This window comes from Narcine bancroftii, chromosome 13, assembly GCF_036971445.1.
Source record: "Narcine bancroftii isolate sNarBan1 chromosome 13, sNarBan1.hap1, whole genome shotgun sequence".
NCBI classification, from domain to species: Eukaryota; Metazoa; Chordata; class Chondrichthyes; order Torpediniformes; family Narcinidae; genus Narcine; species Narcine bancroftii.
This window is the reverse complement of record NC_091481.1, coordinates 67,100,491-67,124,978: the sequence shown is the minus strand read 5'-3', so window position 1 is coordinate 67,124,978 and position 24,488 is coordinate 67,100,491. Positions and strand designations below refer to the sequence as shown.

The 24,488-nt window shown below is 48.9% G+C and overlaps 1 protein-coding gene across 2 annotated transcripts in view; it reads right to left on the bottom strand.

Moving 5' to 3' along the window:
• Positions 1-19,411, bottom strand: part of LOC138748904 (neurotrophin-4-like) — a 34,129-nt gene extending 14,718 nt beyond the window's left edge. The window contains exons 1-2 of one of the 2 annotated variants that reach the window (XM_069909818.1): positions 19,221-19,411; positions 18,431-18,587 (exon numbers count right to left, since the gene is read on the bottom strand). The gene's annotated coding sequence lies outside the window, so the exon portion shown is untranslated. The remainder of the gene's footprint in view (positions 1-18,430; positions 18,588-19,220) is intronic. The other variant, XM_069909819.1, reaches the window with a different exon arrangement.
• Between the last annotated feature and the right edge of the window lie 5,077 nt (positions 19,412-24,488).

Sequence of the window (24,488 nt, the reverse complement as noted above, 5' to 3'; positions counted from 1 at the left end):
CAGTGAATTCTGCTTCTCATTCTGAAAAGGCCCAGCAAGACAATCAATGGAAAAGCAATGAAAGATTCCAGCAGTGGTGACATTCAATGGAGAAATGGGGGCAATGTTCGAGCCCCTGCGGTGTTGCCAACCCTGTGCTCTTGTCGAACAATTGGATGACGAATTATTGGAGTTTAATTCAGCTGTGGCACCAAAGTGGGGGGGCCATTTTTGGGCATGGACTCCTCCCTCCCCAATGAGGTGGTGAGTCCCTGCCACCCCCCCCCCCCACCCCGTTCGTAGCCATAGCATGCTGTCAGCCCTGCCCCAGGCCGCAACACTAGCATCTAGATTGATGCATGCCAGTGGCTCTCCACCACACCCCGCCCCCCCCCAGCCATCGGCACAGGTAGGTCCCACACATCAGAAAGCACCCCCCCAAGTCGGCATATTTTTAGTCGACAGCAACCCCCCCGCCAAGCGAGTTCTCGAGCGCTGGAATGTCCCCCCCTCTAACATTCGTTCTGCCAACGACCCTGGCGTTACTTAAGTCCACATTATCAAGTCCTGACATCAAATCATTTGTGATTTTCACCTTGGACTCAGACCTGATTCTTCCTCAAAAAGGGAAGTGAAAGGGAAATATTATTGTGTTGAAATGTCATTTAAAACTCAGGTGGTAGGAATTTACTTTCGCAGAGGAAAGCAAACACAGTAAAACCCCTGTTATCTGGAATTCAAGCAACCAGAAACCTCAAGGAACTGGGAAAAAAAAAGAGGTAATAAACAACTAAATAAAACTAAAATAAATAAGATTAAGTAAAAATGCAAATTAAAGTTTAAAATTGTAACACATAAACCTTTGGTGAAGATGGGAGCAAATATTCAGCCAGCGGGGAGCCTTGGTCGGGCTTTGCTCTTAGCAGCTATTTGAATAAAGTTGTGTGAAACAGCGATGGCGTCGCCCAGGATAAAAATCAGGTTGATGCCACTCGCCTTTGGGGTGACTCTCTTAAAGTGTCTCCTTATCCCTGCTGAGTAAGAGTCTTTATTTTTATTAGTATATTGTTAAGTATATTAGTAAGGCTTTATCTGTAAACTTGGGGGAAATGGGGCAGGGTTTAATTATGATGGTGGAACGGTTAGCATAGCACTTAGTGCAACGCTGTTACATCGCCAGCGACTGGGATTCGAATTTAAATTTAAATTTTGCAGGTTATGGCAATTATCTGATTAAAGTGAACTTTACATAGTTTAATTCTACAATATTGATTTTGTTTAAAAAAATTACATTTTGGACTGTCCTTTGTCTTTTAAACTCTTTATTCTTAATGCAGATCTATTGGTTAGGCAATAGTAAGACTGAGTCTCAAGCAACTGGAAAACTCATTTATCCAGCATCTACTAATCCCCGTAGGTGCCGGATACCCGAGAGTTTTACTGTATCTAGAATCTTATGCTCCTGATGATTGTGGAGAGGGATCATCGGAATTATTTAAAGGTGAAGGTAAATACATTTTCCAAAGATGCTCCGTCAGCCTGTAACTGTTCCACCTTTCACCAAGCACGAACATCGAGACGCGATGACAGGGATCTGGAAAGGTTACAACAATCTTCATTCCCTCATTCTGCATCAGCTAATCCCTCTCTGTCTGATGAATTATTTGTGGAAAAATGTACAGAAGCAACAGAAGAAAGAGAAACATGCCTGCCCAGGGCCTGAGCTCTGATCCAAGGTTCTACCTTCAGCTATGGTTTGTGGACCCAACGTCCCTGGAACACAGCCCTGACAGGGAAGGTTTCATTGGCCAAATCTTCTCACTCCAAAAGGTGGTGCCTGGAGCCGGTAAACAACCAAAAATCCTTGAGATTCAGCGCAGAAACAGGCCTCAGCCCATTAAGTCCATCCTAACCATCGATCACCCTGTGGTGATATGACCACCAGTCTACTGCAGTGAGCGATCTCTGTACCTGCAGGAAGACCACCTAAGGGACTGACTCCACCTGGCCAGCTGTCAATCAGCCGACCTGAATAGAAACCTGAGCTGGCCCATCCATTACACTAATTCTACTTAATTATTCTGCCCACACTTCCACCATTCTCCCACCCCCCCCCCCCCCAGGTTCTATCTCTCCCTCATACACTAGGGCAGTGGTTTCAACCTTTTTCCCTCCACTCACATCCGCCTTAAGTCGTCCCTTACTAACTACAGAGCACCTATGGCATCCTATAAGTAAGGGTTTACTTAAAGTTGTGCGTGAGTAGGAATAAAATAATCGTGAACCACTGCACTAAGTCTATTTAACCCACAGACCAGCACGCGGTCACAGGGAGGACGTGCAAACTCCACTCTGACAGCGCCAGAGGTCAGGATTGAACCCCACATCTCTGGGGCCAAGAAGCAGTGGCTCTACCATTTGTGCCACCCTGACATCAGTGTCATGGGAAAAACCTGAGACTCTCTCTTTCTGAAGCCAGGCAGGTCCCTGTGGGGAAATGTCCACATCACCCTTGCCAACGTTCAGATTTATTGTGAGTACAAAAGGGCCATTTTTGGCCTACTTCTGTTCCTACTTCCTATGACATCACACACAACCGAGATTCTCTTTCCTGCAGGTGAGGCTGAATGAACACTTAGTGGTCGTGCAAAAAAACTGTACTCAAAAGATACGCACACATGAACACAAATAAAGTAATGTGGACAAACTGTGTAATACAGAGAGAAAATAAATCAAGAGCTGTGTCTTAAGAAAGCAGCCTCTGTCCTCAAGGATCCCCACCACTGTGGCCTTGTCCTCTTCATTCTGCTATGATCGGAAAGGAGATGCAGGAGGCTGAAGACGAGCACCCAGCAGCACAGGGACAGCTTCTTCCCCTCCGCCACCAGATTCCTGAATAATCAATGAACCCCAGACACTGCCTCCCCCCATTTGCTGTGGTGCCCTCCCTCCCTTATAATGGTCTTGCATTATTATGTTTATTTTGAAATGTGCCTTGTAGAAATATTTGCCTCAAAACAACAGATTTTGTGACGATAAATTCTGATTCTGATTCTTCCATAAAGTATAAAAGCCCTAAATAAGTCTCTGATCAAGTTTGCTGCGGAGACTGACAGTGGAGGGGTAGCAGCTGTTCCCGAACCCGGGGTGCCAACCTTATGGCACCTACACCTCTCTCTACCTCTCGTCTTCCATCCCATTGAAGAGTCTTACACAGTCACTGGCGGGTGGCCTGAGCAGAGGCTCCGGGGCTCGCTCCTCGCACCTCTCCACCATTCCACTTTTGATATCCGACCTCCCTGACAGAGCCTCAAGTCACCCTGTCCTGTGGCCTCCACCCAGGGCTCGGCGGCAGTCCACCAATTAGGAAGGATCGTGCTACTACGCACAAGCCATTATTGTTAGGCACTTGCCATTGTGCAGGTACCAATGACAAAGCCTCCTGGGGGTAAGTGGCTCCTTCAAACAAAACTCGACCTGGGGAGAGGTCAGCAAATTTCAATGTCCAGCAGGGGACCTCAGGATGAAGGAAGAGGGATGTGTGCAAATTCTTTAAGGTGGGGGTCCCAATGAAAATTCCTTCTTTTATTTATTTATTTTTTATCCATGATGTCAACACCTCTCACGGAAAGTTTCCAAGTATTTGAAAGTTCCCGCCGATTTCACCTGCTCAGTGAGTGAAGTGAAAGTCTCCTCCTCTCTCCCTCTGGTTCTGTCACAAGCAACCAACCCTCCTTACTCTCTCCACCAAAACCTTTCCGCTCAATGTCACCTGAGCCTCTATTGGCAGGGGAAGGTCCCAGATTAAGGAGCGTTGATGCTGATTCCATCCAAGTCTGACCAATTACAATTTGAAGATGGAGATTCCAGTTTTCTACTCAAGAAATTTAGACATACAGCACAGTAACAGGCCATTTCGGCCCATGAGCCCTTGCCACCTAATTTACACCCCATGAACCTACAACGTTTCAAACAGTGGGAGAAAACCGGAGCCCATGGGGAAAACCCACGCTGACATGCAGAGAATGTACAAACTCCTTACAGACTGCATGGGATTCGAACTCAGGTCCTGATTGCTGCCGCTATAAAGGTGTTGCGCTAATTGTTATGCCAACCGTGCCAACCAATGTTTTCCATATAATGCTATATCGTTGTTGCAGAGAATTTTAATTTATAAATTCAAAACTATTCATTTATTTATTTTCATACATGTACTGCATATAAATCACTTCTAAAGATCAGTGCTATGTCTATCTAATTGTCTGCATGTTTTTACACCGAGGACCAAACAACGCTGTTTCACCCAGTGGTATTTATACAATTGTATGTTGATAATAAACTTGAATTTGAAAGAGGCCACTTCAACCATCAATCCACAGAGCCACTCTATATCAAATAATCTAGTCCAACTCGCTCTCCAACTCATTCCCTGTGGCCCTGAAAATTTCCCAGGGAGTGGGCTGTCCTTAGCTTTGTGCACTGTCAAACCAAGGCCACCCATAAATTGGAGCAACACCGAACGTTCCAATTGGATGGCATTAGCACCGACGACTCTGGTTTCTGCCAGCCCACTCCCCATCCCTCGGTCTTCTTTCCTCCAGTTCTCCTTCCCCTTCCCTCTCCATTCACAGAGCCGCACCCCTCCCCCCATTTGCTGTGGTGCCCTCCCTCCCTTATCCACCTATTACCTCCCTGCCTTTGGGACCATTTTGCACAGGTGCCTGCCTCAGGGGTCACTGAGGGTGCAGAATTACCAACAATGAGAGCCAGTCAATAGGACAAAGCAGTGGGGGAATGGAATTACTGATGGATAATGTGGGGAAGCTGGATTAGGATCAATAGCGATATAATCACTAACGCACGGCAATAGGGGAGTGGGGGAAAGGTTGCTGTGACACCATGAGGGAGTTAGAATAACATCAGTAGAAATACAGCTGTTGTAATTCCTTCCACTCCAATGAGAAACACGATCATTTAATTAATAGCACACCCCTGAACACTAACAACAGCTACATCGTTCTTTCTTCTCATTTCCCATTCTCAGAATTGGGGAGACCTTCCTAGCTGGATGAAACCATAGGACATTACAACACAGAAACAGGTCCTTCAGCCCTTCTAGTCTGTGCCTGGTCCCACTGACCTGCACCCAGTCCATATCCCTCCTTGAGTAAAAAAGGAGCATGATTGAATTAAAAACACAATGTTGGAGAAACTCAGCAGGTCAAAGACAAAGACCCAACATTTCAGGCTCAAGCCCTTCATCGAGGTAAATGAAGGCAGTGTCCAAACAGGTATCGATGGCACAAGACTCGCACCACCAGATTCAGGAACACCTGCTCCCCCTCCACCATCAGACTCCTTAATGACAAACTCCATCAGGGACTCATTGAAGGACCCTTACACTTACTCTCTGTATGGCACAGTCAGTTTGTTTACATTTCTCTATTTGTTTACATGTGTACAGTTTATTTTTGCATTACAAATTAGTGGTAGTTCTGCCTCACCCACAGGAAAAAGAATCTCAGGGCTGTATGTGATGTCATGTAGTCTGACAATAAATCTGAAACCTTTATCTTTGCAATATAAACTCCATATCCCTCCACACTTATTCCATACCCCTGTCAAAAAAAATTTCTTAAATGTTAAAATTGACCCCACATTCATCACCTCAGCCACCAGCTCATTTCCATACTCCCACCACTCTTGATGTTAAGAAATTCCCTTAATATTGCCCCTTTTCGTCTTTAACCCATGTCCCCCGGTTTGTATCTCACCGAACTCCAGTGGAAAATGTTACTCTGTCTATACCCAGCATAAATTTGTATACCTCTACCAAATCTCCCCTCATTCTTCTACACTCCAGGGAAGCAACAGTGCAATAACAATTCTCAAATTGATCTGGACGAAATAAAATTTCAATATGAAAATGCAGATGATTGAACATAAATTCTCACTCAGAATACAATCTATCTGGCTAAGAGGTGACAAAACTTGAACCAGCAGTAGCTGGAACCCAGTCAAATTGCTGGGACAGGTGTGGGAGCCTGTGTAGTCGCCGCAGTCTCTGAGAAATAGACCTAGTGCCAAAGGAGCTTGTGGTGATCAGTGAACTTGATGAACTGGAGGACAGCAGGGGTTTGTAAAATGGGTAACAAGGTGTTGTGGGTTCGATCTGGAGCTTGGCTGCAGTCTGCATGGAGTTTGCATGGTGACTGCGTGGGGTTTCCTGTCCCCAGTGGGTGCTCGGGATTTGGGGAAGGTGGGGGGGTGGTGGTCAAAGGATTCGAACAGGTTAATTGGCACCTAAAATTGTTCCTTAGAGAATGTTGATGGAAATGCAAAGGGCAGCGGTTAGTGCAAAACGCTGTTACAGCGCCAGTGACCCATGTTCGAATCTGGCGCTGTCTGTAAGGAATTTGCATGTTCTCCCCGTGTCTGCAAGGGTTTCCTCCGGGGGCTCTGGTTTCCTCCCACCGTTCAAAACATACCAGGGGCTGTAGGTTAATTGGGCGGAAAGGGCTCATAGGCTGGAAGGACCTGTATGTCAAAAAATTTTTTTTAATTAGAATGTGGCAGGAGCAGCAGGAAACAAGAGGGAAATGGATCGCTGCCTTGAGAGAGATCATGGCTCAATGGCTGCCTTCTGTGTCGTAACAATCAAAAGGATTCGCAAAGATTCAATACATCAGCAGAAAAACACCTCCTCAGAAGAGGGGTTTTGCAAATAACTCAGTAAGCTGTACTCCAAAGCTACGAATAAATCGAGGGGCAAACTCCTCACAGTCCACAGTGGAAGGAGGCGACTTGACACCCGTTTGCAGAACAGAGCCTGCAACAAGGCTGGGTCCCTTTCAAATTGAGCCTGCAGCTCACTGGAAGGAAGACTGCAATCCTCTGCATGAAGATAGCTCATCTCAGACCCCATGTTCTGAGGTAGAGGGGCCCTGGTCTGCCTTATCTGGAGGAGTCATCCTCCTCGTTACCCTGAGAACTCATTTGCCTCCCTGTGTAAAAGCAGCGACCTCTGATCGATCAGTAGTTGTGGGGTTAGGTTTAGTGCAATGCCTTTACAATGCCAGCGAGTGGGACTGGACTGGGGTTCAAATCCCACGCTGTCCGTAAGGAGCTTGCACGTTCTCCCCGTGACTGTGTGGATTTTCTCTGGGTGGGGGGCTCCGGTTTCCTCCCACCCTTCAAATAACATACTGGGGGTTTTAGGTTAATGGATTGTAAATTGGGTGGCATGGAACTCGTGGGCCGAAGGGCCTTGTTAGCGTGCTGTATGCCTAACATTTTCAAAAAAAGGCACATCTCTTTTTCTTGTTTGGATGGCAACAACATTTTATGGTGTCAGAAACTATTTTATTAAAGTGGTAATTAGATGTGAAAAATACGTCCTAATTACTGACTGAGCCTTGGCGAGAAGGTGAAACTCAAAAGTAGTAAATACACACCGAGATGCTGGAGGTCTTTCAGCATCCTTAAAAAGCAAAGATCTATCGCCGATGTTTCGGGCCTGACGCTTTCTACAAGGAATAAGCAGAATGAGCCAGATGCAGGAAATCTCTGAATACAGACAGTGCCGGCTGGGGGAAGAGGCCAGACTCACACAAGGTGTTCATTGGATACGAGAAGGGGAGGAGGGAGTATTGATCATGTCTGTGCGAAAGGAGATGGGGAAGGGAGAGACACAGCTGGGGGAAGGTGATGGGGGAATAAGGGTGGGGGGGGGGTGGTTGTGTACAAAAGCCAGAAAAATCCATGTTAATGCCGTCCTGTTGGAGGGGGCCCAGTCGGAAGATGAGGGGCTGCACCTCCAATTTGCTGGTGGTCTCAGTCTGGCAGTGCAAGAGACCACAGACAGACATGTCAGCGAGGGAATGGGGTGGAGAACTGAAGTTGGTGGGCTCTGGGAGATCCACACTATTGCAGCGGACAGAGCCGAGGTGCTCAACCAAGCCATCTCCCAGTCTGCGCCCAGTCTCCCCGACATAGGGGAGACCAGGATGCTGTGCGATGGAGAATGACTGCCTCTTGTATCTGGCAGCTCTTCCTCCTCAGGGCAGAGGTATCAGGTTAAGAAAAATGCAGACCCCCTTGCTTCCCGTCCCCAATGGGGGTCACACAGAGGGTGTATCTCCTCACTTCATGTCTGAGTAAAGTTTCTGGTCGTCTGCATTCAGAATCTCCCAAGGCCAAGAGGTGCCATAGCACTTCTTTCCTCCCTTAGGATCCACCAAAATTCAACAACATGAGGAGTGCGACCACGGGTGCAACGTAGAAGATGGGGCAGCCAATCTGCGCCCAGCCAATCGTAGTGTGACAGAACACTTCCTTATCCTTCCAGATTTTATTTTAAAGAATAACTATCCAGGATGTGGGAGGGGACTGTAATGCAGGCAAAAGCAGGGAGATTGTGCAAACTCCACTCGCATTGCACTAGAGGGCTGGATTGAATCCAGATCCTCGGGCTGAGCACTGGCTCTGCCAACTGCACCACTGTGCTTTGTTAACAGCGTTACTTCAGCTCTGCAGGGCCCAGTTATCCTGGACCCACTCCCTTGAGCCCCATCAGATCATTGCGAAAGTCTGGTCCCGCCACAACTTCAAATCCTTTGTTAATCTCAGCTGTATTCATCAACTCAGAAATGAATGAAGGATTTTAACTTCTAATTTTATCCGTTTCGACTCTTTTCATGGTGGTGAGCCCTTGCCCCTCCTGAGGTCCTCATGAAAGGCTTGAGTCAAGTTTCTGATCACGTGGATCCAGATTCTCCCAAGGCCAAAAGGAGGTAAGGGTATACCCCGCTTTACGAAACTAGAGCATTCCTTTGAAACCTTTCATAAACCAAAATGGCGTGTAGCGAAGACCGTTGGAGGATATTTCCATAAAAACGAAAGCCCTTTCATAAAACCGAACGTGGTTTTCTTCGTAAAAGCGAATTTTTGTAATTCGAGTTGTCGTAAAGCAGGGTATACCTGTATTGCAGACTGTCCTTCATCCTGGGTACATCAGTAAGATGTTTAAATTACTGGATGGCTCCAGATGCCAAAGCTATTCTAATCCAGAGTACAGGAGTTCAAATCCCACCACAGTAGGAATGGAATTTTAATTCCAACAGTGACACATATCTGGAATAAAAATTAGTGATGCTATCTGGGAAAATACAGTCGTCATAAAACACATCTGGGCTCACTACTTTCCATAGAGAAGGATCTTCATCTGTAATTCAGACTCACCAGTGTTGGCCTGTAATCACCCTCTGGGAATATCTGGATCTATGAAAAAGCCCATTCTCTGAACCTGCCTGGACAGTGGATCAGTTCTCCAATCGTATCCCCAACTGGTTTGGATCTCTCGCTCCCCTTTTTCGAATGTTAGCGCACCCTCCCCCCACCACTGCCACTGCCATTCCTGCCCCAGCAAGCTGAAGTTGTAACCTCTCCCATGCCAACCCGAGAGCCATGCGGGATCTCAAAGTTCGGGCAGCATTTTAGTGACACCTCCTTCAGCCGTCAGGCACCTAAGGTCTGGAATTCCCCATCCTTCAACGCTCTCCTTGAACCAACATTTCTTGCGCCATCTGCGTTCACATCTGTGCGACTTTATCACATTTGAATCTCTTGTGAGTATTCCAAAAAAAAAGGTTCAATACCACATCTGTCAAGCAGCTTTTGATTTAGTGGGCCAAAGGCTTTCTTCTGCGTAAATGAAAGCTGTTCTTGTTGTGAATCCATCTTTGCTGCAATCCCTGGTGAATGTCGAATCCCTCCACCACTCCTGGATCTGAGTGAATCAGTCTGAGCCACAGTCCGATGGGCCTGAAGCAATCCTCACCAGTAGATCCAGGCGCAGGGTCAGAAACGGACACTTTGCTGGATTTTTCACCTTCAGTTTTGTGCAGGAGGAAGGTGATCACTGTGGTGGTGTCATCCAACAAGGGAACAGGCCCCTCAGCCCACTGTGTGTAGCAACCATCTACGTACCCTGCCCCAACCAACTGTATACTGTAGGCTCCACATTCCCATCCACCTTCAGATTCGGCCCTTCACCCTCACACTGGGGGAGCCGGCAGTGGAGGGGGGGGAGGGGATGCGAGGGGGAGGGGGGGAGCCCATAAGGTCAGAGGGAGAATGTGCTAACTCCACATAGACAGTGCTCAAGGTTGAAGGTGGGTTACTGGAGCTGTGAGGCAGTGGTTCTACCCACACCAATGCCGTGCTGCCCACTTACTGTCCAGGCCCTTTTGTTTGGGTGCCTGCCTACATTTTCACAGTAAAAACACAAAATGCTGGAGAAACTCAGCAAGTCAAGTAAGGTCCTTGATGCAGCAAAGGTAAAAACGTAGAACCGACATTTCGGGCTTGAGTTCTTCATCAAGGTGTGAGAGAACGTTGGCAGGCATCCAAACAAAAAGATGGGCCGGGGGGGTGGCAAAGGCAGATGAGAGGGAGGGGACAGCAGTGATCAGGGGGAGGAGGGATGGCTGGGTTGGTAGAGGGGGAAGGGAGGGGAGAACTGGAAAGGGGAAAGAAAAGATGAGCAATATTGAGCAGAGTCGACATTCATGCCATCTGGCTGGAGGGGGCCCAGACGGAAAATAAGGTGTTGTTCCTCCAATCAGGGTGGTCAGGGTGGGACAGTACATGCTGTCCTACCTTGATGAAGGGGCTCAAGCCAGAATCATTGGTTATTTTTAATTTAGGCATACGGGACATTGACAGGCCATTTTGGCCCACGAGTCCATGCTGCCCAATTTACATCCCATTAATCTATAACCCCGGCATATTTTTATCTTTATCTTTGCTATATTGCGCGCGCATGCGCACAGGTACATACTTAGGCACACACGGTTGCAGCGGTTGCAGGGGAAAATTGGTTGGTTGGGGTTGGGTGTTGGGTTTTTCCTCCTTTGTCTTTTGTCAGTGAGGAGGAAAAACCTAACACCCAACCCCAACCAACCAATTTTCCCCTGCAACCGCTGCAACCGTGTCTGCCTGTCCCGCATCGGACTTGTCAGCCACAAACGAGCCTGCAGCTGACGTGGACATTTACCCCCTCCATAAATCTTCGTCCGCAAAGCCAAGCCAAAGAAAGAAGAACCTATAACCCCGGCATATTTTTATCTTTATCTTTGCTATATGAAGTACCTCCTGAGTTTCTCCAGCATTTCCAGCAATCACGGTGTCCTGCAGACTTTCACGTTTTACACTTGTCCACCAAAATCTGGGATTTAATGTAAATGAGAGCCTGAACACGAGCCCTCAGCAGCACAAAGAGAGCTTCTTCCCCTCTGCCATCAGGCTCCTGAATCATCAATGAACCACAGACACAGCCTCACTTTTCGTGCTCTATTATTTTATAGTAATGTCCTAAGATGGTTATAATATGAATGTTTGCTCTATAACGCTGCCGCAAAACACCAAATTTCATGACTTGTCATAACCATAAATTCTGATTCTAAATGTTGGGATAAGAAAACATTGAACCTTTAAGGCCTGCCCTGACATTCGGTTGGTCTGTTTTCTACCGCAACACCATAAGAGAGCAGAGCGAGTCAACCACATCAAAAAAAGTCCTGGTGATCTTGGCTGTTAACATTACTGTATATCAAGTCTATGGAATTCTCAGGGAGCGTGACGTAGATTTTAACCACAGCAATAAGCACTGCCCGATTCCACCACTAAACTATCCTTTGTCCAAGGTTAATACGGTAACCCGATTTTAAGCAACTGGCCAACAAAAAAAAAATTGGGGAAAATAAATAGGTAAAAAATACAGAAGTTTAAAATTGGCGCACCTCACCGTTAGTTCGCCCATCTCGCAGCACAAACTCAAGCAACCGGAAAATTCACTTATCCGCACATCTACCAATCCCCATAGGTACCAGATGCCAGGGCTTTTAACTGAAATATGGGTGTTGGGCTGAAAGAGGAAATTATTTCCTGTATCCATTCTGCAAATCGTTCGCCCAGGGATTGTATGTCCAGATGATGGCAACCTACTTTCGTAATTTAACTCTGATATTGCAGTATATCTGCACAGTTCGCACCCCCGGATGTGAATCCAATCGAATCAGCAGAGCTAATATTTCATCCTCTTAAAATGACCAAATCTCCGTTCAATTGAAGTATGATTTTTCAGAACAGCTCCTCTGAGATTAATTACCCACAATGGAACTTTTTTTTAAGTTACCTCATTAAATGAAACAACAATCTCTGAAAAAGTAGAGCATTGCTTTGCGAAAGGAAGGCCCAGTGTTTGATGAGGCTATCTGTGCAGTTGTTCGACCGGCAGGTGTTTGCAAAGGGATCTGGTGCACCGCTGGGAGCATTCCAAACTTCCCACGCAACAAATCCCGTGTGCCTCAGCCAAGCACTGACCAGAATGTGGGAGGTCAACCTGAATGAAACAAAGTGTTGGTATTTCCCAACCACAGAAGCTCTTTGCAGCCAGTCAAGGCCTTGCAATATTAGGCAATTGCATTGCCAAATTTTCACCAGCAAAAGTCCATGAATAAACTGGATATTGTAACAAGGGGGCGCTGTGGGCGAGTACATTCGCTGCCTCATGGGTCTACAGATTGGAATTGATCCTGACCACGGGGGTGGTCTGTGTGGAGTTTGCACATTCTCCATGGGATTAGGCAGGAACTGAGGCGAGAAAACTGGGAACAGATGCTCTTGGGAGGGGAAAAAAAGCACAGAGGTAACGTGGAGGATGTTTAGGGACCACTTGTGCGGGGCTCTGGATAGACTTGTCCCACGGAGACAGAGAAAAGATGGTAGCATAAGGGAACCATGAGAGTTCAGGCAGCCAATTAAGGGGAAAAAAGAAGCAGACAGAAGGTTTGGGAAGCAAAAAGAGAGGAAGGGTCCGTGAGAATTATATGGGAAAAGAACTTGAGAGAGCGAGAAGGGGGCACAAGAAGATCTCGACAAGCAAGATTAAGGATTAAGGAAAACTCTAAGGCGTTCTGTGCATACATGAAGGTAGGGGGCACTATGATGATACAAGTCCATGGGGAGCAGGCCTGCTCCCCACTGGTGACTCGCTCCCTGGTAACTCATCCCCTTGTGACCCTGGAATAAAGGTTGACCTCCCTCCCCCTGTCCTCAGTCGAGCACTTGGAATCGGGCCCGCTACAAGTCTCAACTGTAATATTGTTTCTCACTCTACAGCTTTGGAGTCATTGATAGAGTGTATAACACTTTAAATCTGCCACATGGAATGGACAAACTGCTGCGACCCGACCCACAGATGCCCGGAGCCCCAGAGCTGTACAAACAGTGGATCGAGTCCTTCACAGACTTCCTGGAAGCTTCTGAGGACCTCGTGGACTCTGATGAGAAGAAACTCAAGCTACTGCGAGCGAGGGTCAGCCGCCATGTGCACATGGCGCTCAGGGGCTGTACGACTTACCCCGCCACCATGAGTGTGCTCTGCAACCTCTACAAACCGCGGGTAAGCAAAGTCTACTCACGGTACCTCCTGGCCTCGAGAAAACAGCAACCTTTCAGGCCATGCACAATCTGGGGCGAGAATGCAGGGGTCCAGTATTGGCGGACCAGTACATGAAAGAGTTGATGCGGGTTGCCTGTGTGGCTGGGGTGAAGTTTGACTACGTCTGCCAGCGACTGCTAGAGGAAGACAGGCTCATTGCTCCTCAACCCCATCTTCCCATAACCTTTGACATTCTTACTCGCCAAGAACCTCTGCTTTCAATCTAGCCCATGACTTGGCCTCCACAGCCAACACTGGCAAAGAATTCTGCAGATTCGCCACTCTCTGAGAAGAAATTATGCTTCATCTCTGTTCTAAAGGGGCATCCTTTTATTCTGAGGCTCTACCCTCTGGTCCTAGACTCTCCCACCACTGGAAACATCATTCTCTACATCCACTCTATCCAGCCATTTCAATATTTGATAGGCAAATTGTTAAACATTCAGCCCCATGGGAAGGTGTCACTAAACATGGTATTTATCGTTCATTCATGTTTGCACAGTAAAGACAAGATAGAAGCACATTTAATATGTTAGAAGTATTAAAATATTAAATATTAAAAATTAAGAAACTACTGTAAGAGACCCCGGTACCAAGGTAATCTATGGACATATGATCTGGGAATTCAGGAGCCTGATGGCTTGGGGGAGAAAACTGTTGCCCAATCTGGTCGTAAGGACCCGGATGCTATGGTACCTCCTACCAGATGGCAGAAGGGAGAACAGTTTATGTGAGGGGCATGTGGAGACCTTCACAATGTTTATTGCCTTTTGCCTGCAGTGAGAGTTGTACATGTCCCTGGTGGTAGGAAGAGGTCCCCCAATTATTTTTTTCCGCTGACCTCACTCTTCTCTGCAGGGTCTTGTGGTCCGAGGAGGTACAGCTTCCAAATCGGGAGGCGATGCAGTTGCACAGGACACTCTCAATACATCCTCTGTAGAATGTGGTGAGGATGGGAGATGGACTTTCCTCAGCCTTCTCAGGAAGTAGAGGCGCTGGGTGTTAAGGGACCAGGTGAGATTTTCCACCAAAGGCATTCCAAGGAACTTGATGCTCTTGACGACCTCAACGGTGGAGCCCTCAATGGTCAATGGAGTGAGGTCTGTATTATACTGACACAGAATGAGCATGTGAGCAGGAAGGTTCAGAAAGCCACATCTAATGACGGGGACCTAGCTGTTCACATGATTAGGAATAAACTGTGACTGGGTGCAGGTCAATGGGATTAGGCAAAATAAATGGTTTGGCACAGATTAGAAGGGCCAAAGGGGCCTGTTTCGGTGCTGTAGTGTTCTATGGTTGGAGAAGATCTACATGTAGTATATTCAGGAGTGTGTGTGAAGGATGAACAGAGACCTCAGAATGACAGATTGGGTGAGCAGAAAAAGTCATGACAGATAGGAATACCTCTGGAAAAAAATGTGAGGTCATCCACACTGCTTAGAAAAACAGCAGGAAATATTTTAATTGGCAAGAAATTAAAAGGTGTTGGGAACGTAATAACATCCACAGGACCATAACAGTGGTAGAGAGGATCAATGGTGTCACCTTCTCCCCCCACCGAGGTGATCTACCGGGATCGCTGTCTAAAGAGGGCACACAGAATCATCGAGGACCCCTTCCACCCTACACATAGCATCTTTCAGCTGCTTCCGTCAGGGAAGAGATACAGGAGGATCAGAGCCAGCACCGCCAGGCTGAGGAACAGCTTCTTCCCACGGGCAGCGAGAATGCTGAATGACCAAAGGAACTGCTCACACCCCAACTGTGATTTGTACAAAACAATATTTATATATAAATATGAATACTTGTGCAGCATGTGAATTGTTTGTCTGTATGTATGTTGTGTCTACGAGTTTTGCATCGAGGACAGAGACAGAGAAAGGGACAGAGTCAGAGAGAGGGACAGTGAGAGAGAGGGAGAGAGACAGAGAGACGGGCACAGAGAGAGATAGAGGGGGTAGAGAGAGAGAGATAGAGGGGGAGAGACAGGGAGAGAGAGAGAGAGAGAGACAGACAGACATAGAGAGGGGGAGAGAGAGACAGAGAGAGGGACAGAGAGAGAGAGGAGAAGAGAGAGACAGAGGGGTAGAGAGAGAGGGGGAGAAGAGAGAGAGGGGAGAAGAGAGGGGGGGAGGAGAGAGAGGGGGGAGGAGAGAGAGGGGGGAGGAGAGAGAGGGGGGAGGAGAGAGAGGGGGGAGGAGAGAGGGGGAGGAGAGAGGGGGAGAAGAGAGGGGGAGAAGAGAGGGGGGAGGAGAGAGGGGGGGAGGAGAGGGGGGGGAGGAGAGAGGGGGGAGGAGAGAGGGGGGGAGGAGAGAGGGGGGGAGGAGAGAGGGGGGGAGGAGAGAGGGGGGGAGGAGAGAGGGGGGAGGAGAGAGGGGGGGAGGAAAGGGGGGGGAGGAGAGGGGGGGAGGAGAGGGGGGGAGGAGGGGGGAGGAGAGGGGGGAGGAGAGGGGGGGAGGAGAGGGGGGAGGAGGGGGGGAGGAGAGGGGGGAGGAGAGGGGGGAGGAGAGGGGGGCAGGAGAGGAGGGGAGGAAGAGGGGGGGAGGAGAGGGGGGGAGGAGAGGGGGGGAGGAAGAGAGCGGGGAGGAGAGAGGGGGAGGATCGAGAGAGGGGGAGGGGAGGGGGAGGGGGAGGAGGGGGAGGGGGAGGGGGGAGGGGGGAGAGAGGGGGAGGAGGGAGAGGGGGAGGAGGGAGAGGGGGGAGGAGAGAGAGAGAGGGGGAGGAGAGAGAGGGGAGAGGGAGGGGGTAGGGGGAGAGGGGGAGGGAGAGAGGGGGGAGGGGGAGGGGGAGGGGAGAGGGGAGGGGGGAGGGGGGAGAGGGGGAGGAGAGAGGGGGGAGGAGAGAGGGGGGAGGAGAGAGGGGGAGGAAGAGAGGGGGAGGAGAGAGGGGGAGGAGAGAGGGGGGAGGAGAGAGGGAGGAGGAGAGGGGAGGAGGAGAGGGGGAGGAGAGAGGGGGGGAGGAGAGAGGGGGGAGGAGAGAGGGGGGAGGAGAGAGGGGGAGGAGAGAGGGGGGGAGGAGAGAGGGGGGAGGAGAGGGGGGGAGGAGAGAGGGGGAGGAGAGAGGGGGAGGAGAGAGGGGGAGAAGACAGAGGGGGAGAGACAGAGGGATGAGAGCGAGGAAGAGAGGCGGGAGAGTAACAAGAGAGGGAAGAGAGCGATAGAGAGAGGGAGAGAGAAGGAGAGAGAGGGACAGAGAGAGACATAGAGAGATAGAGTAATTGAAGAGAGAGAGAGTCACACAAGAGGGAGGGAGGGAGGAAGAGGAGGAGGGAGAGAGAGGGATGGGGAGGGGGGAGAGGGAGGCGGGAGTGGGAGGGGGGGGGTGATGAGGGGGGAGTGGGAGGGGGGGAGAGGGAGGGGGAGAGGGAGGGGGGAGGGAGGGCGGAGAGAGGGGGGGGGAGAGGGGGGGAGAGAGGGGGAGAGAGGGGGGAGAGAGGGGGAGAGAGGGGGAGAGAGGGGAGAGAGCGAGGGATGAGAGCGAGGGAGAGAGCGAGGGAAGAGAGCGAGGGAAGAGAGGGGCAGAGTGACAGAGAGAGGGAGAGAGAGAGCGGGGACAGGAGAGAGTGAGAGAGAGAGAGAGTGAGAGAGAGAGCGATAGAGAGAGAGAAAGAGGGACAGAGAGAGACAGAGAGATTGATAGTGATTGAGGAGAGACACAAGAGGGAGGGAGAGAGGGAGGGAGGGAGCGAGAGAGGGAGGGAGGGAGAGAGGGAGGGAGGGAGCGAGAGAGGGAGGGAGGGAGAGAGGGAGGGAGGGAGAGAGGGAGAGGAGGAAGAAGAAGGGAGGGAGGAAGAGAGGGAGGGAGGAAGAGAGGGAGGGAGGGAGGAAGAGAGGGAGGGAGGGAGGAAGAGAGGGGAGGGAGGTTAGAAAGGGAGGGAGGAAGAGAGGGAGGGAGGTTAGAAAGGGAGGGGAGGAAGAGAGGGAGGAGGAGGAAGAGAGGGAGGGAGGAAGAGAGGGAGGGAGGAAGAGAGGGAGGGAGGGATGAAGAGAGGGAGGGAGAGAGGGAGGGAGGAGAGGGAGGAGGTGAGAGAGAAGAGAGAGGGGAGAGAGAGAAAGAGAGAGGGAGAGGAAGAGAAAAAGAAGAGAGGAAGAGAAAAAGAAGGATGAAGAGAGGGGGGAGAGAAGGAGAGAGAGACAGAGAGAGGGAGGAAGAGAGAGGGAGGAAGAGAGAGGGAGGAAGAGAGAGGGAGGAAGAGTGAGGGAGGATGGGGAGGGAGGATGGGGGAGGGAGGATGGGGGAGAGAGAGGGAGAGAGAGGGGGAGAAGGAAGAGAGCGAGCGAGGAGAGAGAAAGGGAGAGGGAGAGGGGGAGACGGAGAGAGCGAGCGAGAGATAGAGAGAATGGGAGAGGGAGGGGGGAGAGAGAGAGAGAGAAAGAGAGAGAAAGAGAGAGAGAGAGAGAGAGCGCGCATTGTAAATGCCTCCTGAACTTCACCGCGCTGTCAGGGGAACTGGTGATCGGACTGACCGCAGCCTGATCCCACTCGCCCGCTGCTTCTCCCAGCAAGGAACCAGGTGAACACAGAGCACCTATCCATTCCTACCAAAGACGCCAGACCCTCCTACCCCTAACTTTTTCATCCCGAGAGTCTCTTAAAATGTTCCAGCGTCCACCGCCAACAGATTGTGAACAGAGAGGAGGTTGGGGGGGGGGGGGGGGCGCACGGAGGACGGACACACTTGGCAAACGGGGCCAGATTTAAAATAAATTGCCAGGGAGAAGAAATAAATTTTAAAAAAAAGACCTAAAAACTTGGCCTGAAAGCAAAAGTGACTCCGCAGAAACTACGTGTAAACACGAAGCTGTTGAGAACAACCGCACTCCGACTTCCACCAGGCTTCATACACAATTAAACGCCAATAATTGCAACGAGGAGGGGGAGAATTGCTCACCCGGTGGGGTGGGGGGACTCGCACGTCTTTAAAGTCAGGAAGACCGTTCTAACCTTTGAGCTTTGACAAACGGCATGAATGGCAGGCGGTCGCTGATGCTCTCACCACGTCGTTTCTCTTCGCCACATGCCCTGGCAGCTGTGACTGGGAAGCGAGATTCCTCAGGACCGTGTCCCCCGACTTCGGGACATGTTCACAGCGACCAGAACTCTGCCGAAAAGAGAGGGCAATAGTGTGTGTGTGTGTGTGTGTGTGTGTGTGTGTTTGCTTGAGGAGTTGCACCAGAGGTGGATGCTTGAACTGGGGCAGGGACCCAAAAAGGGGAAGAGAGGAGAGAGAGAAAAAAAGACAGGACGGGTCAAATTTCCTCCACAATCTTTATACTTAATGGCTCTTACACAGGGATCAGTTTCACGCCGGCTTTTTAAAGAAAAAACACCCTCACAGGGACGGGGAGAAAAAAAAACTCGGGGATTCTTCCACCCGTTTACCAAGGCGTTTATTTTGCAATTTCCACCGAGCCGAAGCCGGTCACTTCCCGCAGTCTCGCCCCGACAGCGAAATGTTTGAAGGGAGAAGCTAAGCTTGCAAAAAATGCGTCGATTTCTTCTCTCCCTGTGACACTCGACAAGGACAATTCATTATTTATGGCGAGAATGCCAACAACTCACAGTTGCTGAAGTATTGATGTCTTTTTTTGCAACAAATATAAATGAATGCAATTAAATTAATGCCCCCATCACTTATTAATGGGATCTTCTCAGTTCCCAGTCTCGCTAACACCAGACATGGCTATTTATTAATGTTAACACACTTAAAAAAAAACTAGTGATTGATTCTTACCGTCTGGGACTGGGCGGAAGGGATGTTGCTTTGATTTCAAGGCGGACTTGGGGCGGGGGGGATCCTCGCACAGTTCAGTGTTGGAATCCCCCGGAGCCCCGTCAACCCCGCGGGGTGGAGTGGTCAAGGTGAACCACCGCCTCCGTTCCATGCCGGGCGCTGCCACCTCCAGCCGCGTCTCCAACACAAAGCCAAACTCCAAAGCATCTTTAACAACCCGGCCCTTTAACTCTCCCCCCCCCCACCCCCTCTCCCCTCCTCCCTCGCGACGAAAAATGAGAACAGATTGTCTTTCAAGAAATTGGGAGCAAATTACAGCGGAGGTTGGGGGAAACCCCCTCCCCTCAGCGCGAAGTTTCCTCGCGAAAGTTGAGGGGATGCCAGAGTTCCCGAATTGGAGTGGAGGTGACGTGTCACAAATCCAGCCCCTTCTCCAACCTGGGGAACATTATTTCAGTCAATTCGCTTGAATTCCGGGGAGGAGTAGGGGGTGTGTGTGTGGGGGGTGGGGGGGAAGGATCGTTGTAAAATCCCCGGGAGAGGAAGGCGAGCACAAGTTTCCGTGTCGTCTGGGTGGGGGAGAGGCGAGGACAGGAATACCTTCAGGTTGAATCGTGCAGAGAATTGGTTACTTTCCCCCGCCGGCGTTTCATTCAGGGCGCTAAACTTTTCGAGACAAGGGGTGCACGTTTGTGCCACTCGCCCCCAAGAAGGGTGGAATGGACTCGTTTAATATCTGTACACACAAAACGACCCGAGAGAGGGAGGGAGGGAGAGGGAAGGAGAGAGAGAGGGGGAGGGAGAGAGAGGGAAGGAGAGAGAGAGAGGTGGGGGGGGAGGGAGAGAGAGAGAGGGATGGAGCTTCCCAAAATCACATCTGGCTGTAAACAGCCAGCCGTGGATCACCTGGATCTCCGCGTCTGCAGCTCCCACCTGCACGACTGTCTCCTCCATCAGCGCATGCATGGAGTTTATTTTTGTTCTCTGTGTGCACAATGTGGAGCGAAGTCTGACTTGTTGCAGTTCCTCCAAGGCACACGAATCACACAAGTGGGAGTGGGGGAGAGAGGTAAATAATAGAAGAGAGATAAATATTCAGACTGGTGGCAAAACAGTCCCTGGGATAAGCACCGGCGATCACCCCATCCCACCCGGGACACGCTGCTGCCATCAGGGAGGAGGCATCGGCGTCGCACCAGCAGGTTCAGGAACAGTTGCTCCCCTTCCACCGTCGGACCCCTCAACGACAAACTCCACCAGGAGCTCATTTAAGGACTATTGATTTTATTCTCTCTTTGCATTGCACAGTCAGTTATTAACATTTCTTAACTTTTTTTATGTCCATGTTGAGTACAGTTTTTTGATGCACTACTAAACAGGGGAAAAAAAAAGAATCTCAGGGTTGTATGTGATGTCAAGAGCCTGATAACTGTGAAGAGAACCATTCTTTGGGCTTCTGTACCTTCTGCTTGAAGGTAGAAGAGGGACTTAGCAGGATGGTTGGGACATTTAAGATGCTGGCTGCCTTCTGGAGACAATGCCTCATGTTGATGTTTTCAATGGAAGGGAGGTTCAGTGCCGATCATGGCTGGGTCTGCCACTTTGTGCGGCCTTCTGCATTCCTGGATGTTCGAGTTTCCAACCCAGGCCATGAAGCGACCGGTCAGTATCATTTCCACGGTACACTTGATAGAATATTTAATGACATACCGAATCTCCTCACAACAGAGTTCTTAACCTTTTTCTTCCCACCCACATCTCACTTTAAGTAACCCCTGTGCTATCGGGGCTCTGTGATTAGTAAGGGGTCGCTTAAGGTGGGAAGGGAAGGTTGAGAATCACTGCTCTAGACCCAATTGTTACTGAGATATTTTGCTTGAGAAAAATTGTCATTGGCCCATTTCCTTTGGAGTTCTGAAACCCTGCACATAACGAGTCAATTAGGGACGACTATAACAGTGGTTTTCAAACTTGTTCTTTCCACCCACATCCTACCTTAAGCAATCCCTTACTAATTACAGAGCACTGATGGCACAGGGATTACTTAAAGTGGGATGTGAGTGGAAAGAAAAAGCTTGAGAACCATTGCCTTAGAAAGTAAGGTGTCAGTGAGCCTTCTTCATTGGTGAACTGAAGCACACACAGATACGCACATACAGATTGCCTACTAGCTGCACCAACCTCAATGATCTGATCTCATTTCCACCTACCTGGCCTTTTCCCTATTCCTTTTCTTATGTAAAAAAATACATCCACCTTGTCATAAATATATTTACTGAGTTCGCACAATATTTGTAGCATTCACCAGCCTGGCTCTACTGATCTTCTTCTGCTTGTAGGATCCCCAACAAAAAGGACAACCAGTCCAATTTGAGGTCTCTATAGACCATAGCACTGAACCCCTCTATAACTGTACCATCTACCAAATAGGCCTCCTCTGAAGGAAAAATGGAAGATCAGAATATTATTTAAGTGATTGCAGCACGCTGCCATGCAGAAGGATTTGGGAATGCTTTTGTATGATTTGTAAAAGGTTGGTTTGCAGATGCAGCAGGTGATCAAGAAGGCCAATGGAATATTGGCCTTCATTGCCAGAGGGAATGAAGTTATTCTGCAACTGTACAAGGTGCTGGCGAGGCCGCATCCGGAGCGTTGCGTGCAGTCCTGGTCTCCTTATTTGAGGAAGGATGGACTGGCTTTGGAGGCAGTGCAGAGGCGGTTCACCAGGTTGATTCTAGGGATGAAAGGGTTAAACTATGAGTCATCTGGGACTGTACTTGCTGGAATTTAGAAGAATGAGAGGGGATTTTATAGAAACATATAAAATTCTGAAAGACGGACGATAAGATAGAGGTAGGAAAGTTGTTTCCGTGGGGGAGACCTGAACTAGGGGACATGGCCTTAAGATTCAGGGGAGTAGATTTAGAACAGAGATGAGGAAGAACTGCTTTTCCCAGCAGATGCTGAAACTTTAGAATTCATTGCCCAATGAAGCAAAGGAGGCGAACTCAGTAAATATATTTATGACAAGGTGGATGTATTTTTTTACATAAGAAAAGGGATAGGGAAAAGGTCAGGTAGGTGGAGATGAGATCAGATCATTGAATGGCAGGGCAGGCTCGACGGGCCGGATGGCCGACTCCTGTTCCCATTTCTTATGTCCCTATGTTTCCACTATAATGGTAACCATTATGTCAAGCATCTGCCTTCTCCGCACTGTATCAAACATCGACACTCTGTTGGTATCGAGACTTTAATAGTTAACAGAGCCAATAGTGTTATGGTTAAGTCACTAACTAGCATTCACAGTTCAAGACCAATGTTCCAAAGACGTTTAAAACCCAGCAGAACAGCTGTCGGATTTAAATTCAAATTTTTAAAACATCCAGTAACAGTCACCAGCTTGTCATAAAACCCATCTGGTTCATTAGTGTTTTTGAGAGAAGGAACTTATTAAGCCTTGTTCAGCCTGGTCTATCTGTTACTCAAGACTTGCCACTATGACTGACTCTTTATTGCCTCATTTCGGGTCCAGTTAGGCGTAGTCAATAAATGCCAGCACAATACATTAAAAAGAAACACCTGTTTTACTGTGGCCTTTCGACCTTCTGCAACGTCTCGAGCCTCTGTGCTTTTCACTTGTGCATCAGCTAAAGTGGTGGTTCTCATCCTTCTTCATCCCACTTTAAGTAATCCCAATGCCATTGGTGCTCTGTGATTAGTAAGGGTTTGCTTAAGGTGGTCTGTGGGTGGAAAGAAAACCCCTGTTTTAATCGTCCCTGATTGACTCGTTATGTGCACAGTTTCATAACTCTAAAGGAAATGGGGCCGATGACAATTTTTCTCAAGCCAAATATTTCAGTAACAATTGGGTCTGGAGCAGCGATTCTCAACCTTCCCTTCCCACCTTAAGCAATCCCTGACTGATCACAGAGCACCGATGGCAGAGGGATTACTTGAAGTGGGATGTGAGTGGAAAGAGAAAGGTTGAGAACCACTGTTCCTGGAGACAATTTTTGGCCCAGGGTTGTCACTCCCATGCAAATAGCTGATCACAGGTGGCGCTGAGCTAAGGAGTAACCTTACCCTGTTTCAGTTCATCTACTGCTGGAAATATTATCTGTCCTTTTGACTTCTGGCCAACCATCCTTCAATCCTGTGTAAACTTTGGATTACACAGCCACACTCTTTGAACTCTCTGCCAATTGTATGTACCAACTAACAGTGGTGATTCAAACTTTTTCTTTCCACTTCCACCTTAAGTATTCCCTCTGCCACTGTGATTAATAAGGGATTGCTTAAGGTGCTCTGTGAGTGAGGGAAAAAAGTTTGAAAACCCCCGTTTTAATCATCCCTCATTGACTCGTTATGTGCACGGTTTCGGAACTCCAAAGGAAATGGGCCAATGACACTTTATCGCAAGCAAAATATTTCACTAACAGTTGGGTCTAGAGCAGTGGTTCTCAACCTTTTCTTTCCACTCACATCCCACTTTAAGCGATCCCTTAGTAATCACAGAGCACCGATGGCAGAGGGATCACTTAAAGTGGGATGTGAGTGGAGAGCAAAAGGTTGAGAACCACTGGATTAAGCAAAGCACTGTCTTAAAATTCTCACCGTGACTTTCAACTCTTCCCTCCGTACCCTCTGCACTCCTCCAACTCTTGATCTTCCTGAAATTTACTTGCAATTGTTGAAGTGGGTTATTAGGTTGACCCTGCCCTGTGGGCTGAAGGGCTGTAGAATCGGATGCTCCATTTGTGACTTTTAAATGGAAGATTCAGCTGTTTAAATCGGAGCTTATACCCGCTCTCATCATAAGATTATTTTGTGTGGGTGTGGATCAGATTTGGTGGAATAAGCCAATCAATTAAGAGGATTTTAGTTAATATCATATTTGGGACATGTTAGTTTCAAGCTTTAAAGCTATTCTGGGCCTTCCCACCCTTTTGAATTTAGTATTGTGATGTCATTTCATTCAATTAATTCTAAATGTCCACTCCCTGCTCTCCTCCCCTCACCCTCACTCTCTTGTTTATGCTGTGGTGCTCCGTGGATGCTGCCCGAGCCAAGCGGCCCTCCGTCTTTTCCCAGGCAGTCAGACTGCCTGCCCTTTGGCCGCTCACCTTGATCCACTCGGATCCACCGCGACGAGCCGAGACCCTGGACATCACCCCCCACCCCTGGCTGCACCTGTGACATCCTATGCTAGGTGGTTAGTAAGGGATTATTGAAAGTGGTAGGCTAAATACATCTGACACGGAGAAA